Genomic DNA, 4,764 nt, shown 5'->3' on the forward strand with positions numbered 1-4,764 from the left:
GTTCTGTCCCAGAGCTGGAGGGACATTGTCCAAACCCCCAGCTATCTCAGCACCTACAACGCACCCAGACATCCTTAGCTTCCCCTTGGGAATCCTCCAACCAATCCAGATATGTAGCTCTCACCCACTCAGCTGCCCACTTTCTGCCCATTCCAGGAACAGTGTCCCGCCTTGGGCAGGGGGGCTGGACTTGATGACCCCCTGAGGTCTCTTCCAGCTCTATGGTTCTATGAGTGTAAATGTCCCCTGTGATAGCCAATGGCCAGTCTGAACATTACCAGGCAGCCTCTCCATTTTGCTGGTTTGCATCAGTTCACAGTGAGCGCCTGCTTTTAAATTGAAGCTGCTTCTTTCAATTTGACCTGGCAGGTCATTCATCTTAATTTTTGTTTCTTGCAGGTGGCAGTGAAATTACTCTCAGCCCATTCAACAGCAACGGCAGAAAACTGTGATTCCTGAAGATGGCTGGTTAAATACGGGGAGAGAATGGGGAGAGAAGAGATTTTCCTCCCTGCTGGGCAGGGCACAGGGACAGGGAAAAGGGGGTTTGCCATGTGGTTGCTATATTAGCTGCTCTGTAAAAGGCCAGGATTCTAATCCAGTTCCCTGCTGTCAGTGCCTTGCCAAGGAGTTAACGCTTTTCATCGGCAGAGTGAAACTGAATGATTCTTGACAATTTCACTGCTGCCACATGTCCTAAATAGCAGCATTGACCCTAATCAGTCTTGTTTATGTCACTCTGCTGCTACTTGGCAAAGCTAGATTGAACTAGGGTATGTACACCTGATCACAGCCCTCATTCCACATCCTCTGCTCCAGTGGGTGAAGGCTGAATTCTTCCTTCTCTGGGCTGAACCCCAGCCTGCCTGAATACAGGGTGTGATGGTTTGGGGAGTGGAAAGTCCCTAGGCTTCAGAAAGTAGGCTCTTGCCAGCTGAGCTGACAGCTGTTATGTGAATGGGCTCCTATTTGTACCACCTCAAACGGGGGACGGAGCCACATCTAGCTTTAAACAGAGCATGAGTGAGATTCTTTCCCAACCACTTCTATCACTGTGAGCAGCCTGCCCACAAATTTATGTGAGATGATGAAGGCGAAGGCTGTGAGAACATCTGAGGATAGTACTAATTCATAGAGCCCTGCAAATCTGCAGATATCTGTTTTATAACCACGGGTGTCCACATCTGCGGATGTGGATGCGGATATCTTGAGCTCATTTTTGCAGATATGAATGCGGATACAAATATTTTATCTAAAGCCCTTCAAATCTGAGGATATCCACTTTATATCCACCGGTATCCATGTCTGTGGATGTCAGTGCGGATATCCACGGCTCATTTTTGAGGATACAGATGTGGAGATGTCTTTTTTGAACTTTCAAAGCTATATAGAAAAAGCATATTAACATTTCTCACTATGTTGTTGTTGTTTTTAATCTTCAATGAGTCATTTTTGCACCCGTTTTCTTTTTGAGAGCTTATCAAGCTCGATGAAGTAGTATCTTTATATGCACTTTAGATTGAAGATATTTGTCATTGCTTCTTTCAAACACTCCCAGCCCTTTATATTTTGTAAAATATTTTCCTTCTTGCTTTGGACTGGGAAATGTCCTTTTATACTGAAACCCTTTCCTTTCAACTCTGCGAAATGTATTCCAATCCGTATACAGTATTCAATATTCCAAAATAAACTAGCAAGCAAATGGTCTGGTAGCACTTTATAGACTAACAAAACATGTAGATGGTATCATGAGCTTTCTTGGGTACAGCCCACTTCTTCAGATGACCGGAGTTATGACTACGGGATAAGAAAACTCAAAATAAATAGGAGAAGGGAAGGGGGTTGGGGGAGAGAAAGATGCGCTGTAACCCACCCATCTACCTCTTTTATACATAAAGTATCAGGAGAAAGGATGCTAAACCTGAGTAGATAAAGATCAAAGTCAGTGGATAGATTGGGGAGGTAGGAAGGATATCATTCAGAAAGCTGTTAGCACCTTCAGTGATAAAGGGTCCTCCATCCCATATCTTGATTAAGTCCATTAGTAATTGAATTGAATTTGCATATGTATTGTAATTACAAACTTTCCCTGTGTATTTGGCTTGAGGAGCTGGCCTGTGACATCTGAAGAAGTGGGCTGTGCCCACGAAAGCTCATGATACCATCTACATGTTTGTTAGTCTATAAAGTGCTACCAGACTATTTGTTGTTTTTTTCTGTAACAGACTAACTCAGCTACCCCCTGAAGCTCCAAAATAAAATGATTGTATTCAATCCATTTGTGTTCTTTCAGACCTTACCCCGAGACAGTTATTGATCCAGAGTATAACACATTTGGGCTGCGTCTAGACTGGCAAGTTTTTCCGCAAAAACAGCTGCTTTTGCGGAAAAACTTGCCAGCTATCTACACTGGCCACTTGAATTTCCACAAGAACACTGACTTCCTACTGTCTGAAATCAGTGCTTCTTGCGAAAATACTATGCTGCTCCTGTTCGGGCAAAAGTCCTTTTGCGCAAAAGGGCCAGTGTAGACAGCTCAGATTTGTTTTGCGCAAAAAAGCCCCGATCGCGAAAATGGCCATCGGGGCTTTTTTGCGCAAAAGTGCGTCTAGATTGGCACGGATGCTTTTCTGAAAAAAGTGCTTTTGCGGAAAAGCATCTGTGCCAATCTAGACGCTCTTTTCCACAAATGCTTTTAACTGAAAACTTTTCTGTTAAAAGCATTTGTGGAAAATCATGCCAGTCTAGACGTAGCCTTGATGTCTTGGGTTGCAGTCCATGTTTTGCAATATGCTATTCTAAAAATACAATTTTCTTATGACCAAACAGTTTCCTTTTACTCTGCTACACCACTAGATCATTGTGGAGGGACCATTCTAGCACACGGGGCACTCTGTCTCCATGCCTTGGCATTTCAGATCCCAGCTGCCATGTAGAATACAGCCCTTTGACTCGCAAATGGAGCCACGCCAATATGGAACGCTCTGCATGAATCAGTCTGGAAAGACTCTCAGATGCCAACATTGTGGCCCTGTCTACAGTAGGAAAAAAGGTATGAGCATGACCACACTTTAAAATCCATGTGTAGACAGGACAAATGTAGTTTTAACATGTTAGCTGGGTGAGCTACGTCAAGATGAAAGTACAACTGGCCCTATTTGTAAATGTACCCATTTTCCTAGTATGGACAGCGCCACAATGTCACTATTTCAGAGACATTTTCTGAGTCAAAGCACATTTACAGGAATCCTGTGCAGTAGCTGTAGAGGGGACCCTTCTCTGACCTCCTTTCAGGATACCTTTCCTATTACCCACAGCTCTGAAACAAGATCCCGCCATCCACTCCTGTACTCCCCTGACTCCAAGATGGGATATTCCTCCACTCTCCCCCCGCCCCCTCCCTAGATGGCATAGACATTCAAGCTACCTCTGAACTCTGACCCGTGGGACTCCCTTAGGGTATGTCTACATTAGCTCAATAATTCAAGCTAGGAAGGCAAATCAGGCAACTGGAGTTGCAAATGAAGCCTGGGATTTAAATATCCCGGGCTTTATTTGCATGTTCCTGTCCGGCCGCCATTTTTAAATCCCCCTTAGTCCGAACGAACTGCTCGCTGCTACATGTGGCAGTTTAAAGTTAATCCAAACTAAGTCCTTAGTTCAGATTAACTGTTACTCCTCGTGGAATGAGGTGTAACGGGATTTAAAAATGGTGACCGGACGGGAACATGCAAATAAAGCCTGGGATATTTAAATCCTGGGCTTCATTTGCAACTCCGGTTGCCTGATTTGCCTACCTAGCTCGAATTAACGAGCTAGTGTAGACATACCCTTACAGAGTATCATTGGGGGTCACCAAGTGCTCATGTCCCAAGAACCATGACTGCTGGAAACAAATGCTACGAACCACATTTTGTTCTTACACACTGAGGTAAATCCAGAGTAACCGCTTCAGGAGATTCAGGAAGTAGCCGAGTTTGTCGGTACAGGGTAAACTTCAAAAAATAACAAATGGTCTGGTAGCACTTTAAAGACTAGCAAAACATGTCGATGGTATCATGAGCTTCATTTGAAGAAGCAGGCGGTGCCCACGAAAGCTCACGATACCGTCGACATGTTTTGCTAGTCTTTAAAGTGCTACCAGACCATTTGTTGTTGTTTTCCCTTCTGGGGAGTGACTCCAATTTGCCCCACTGTGACCAAAAGCAGGATTTGGCCCAGTAAACGTTCTTTTAATTTTGGCTGCAATGAAAGGTGGCAGCTTGACAGCCCCGGAGGCTGACCTCCTAAATCCACAGAGCAAGGGCAGCAGCTGCACGACTTTTCCCCCCTGGCACAGTTCACTCATGAGCTACCTTTTTCAGAGGAGAGAGAACGGAGTTCAACCTCCCAGACTGTAGCGTCTCCTCTGGGTCCCTGTGCCTGTCCTTGTCTAAAAAAAACTACATATAGACTATCCTTCACTTGTGCTCAGAGAAGAGCAGAGCTCACAGCCCCACATTCAGTTTGGGGGCCAGGCCACAGACGCTCCCAGCCCTACAGATCCCATCTCCTGCTTCTCATATAGTTTTCACGGCTTCCCAAAGCTGGCTCTTCTCCTTTCTGGTACTCACTCCGTTTCCATCCTGCTTCCTTGTGAAACCACCCAGTTGACATCGTGCAAGCTGATCATGATCAGCCTTACCCCACCCCTGAGTTTTCCTTTAGTGAGCGAGGATGGTATTTGATCTAGCTTTAAAAAGGACCAAAGCCAAAGACATAACA

Source organism: Pelodiscus sinensis, chromosome 29 (genome assembly GCF_052426305.1).
Source record: "Pelodiscus sinensis isolate ZL-2025 chromosome 29, ASM5242630v1, whole genome shotgun sequence".
NCBI classification, from domain to species: Eukaryota; Metazoa; Chordata; order Testudines; family Trionychidae; genus Pelodiscus; species Pelodiscus sinensis.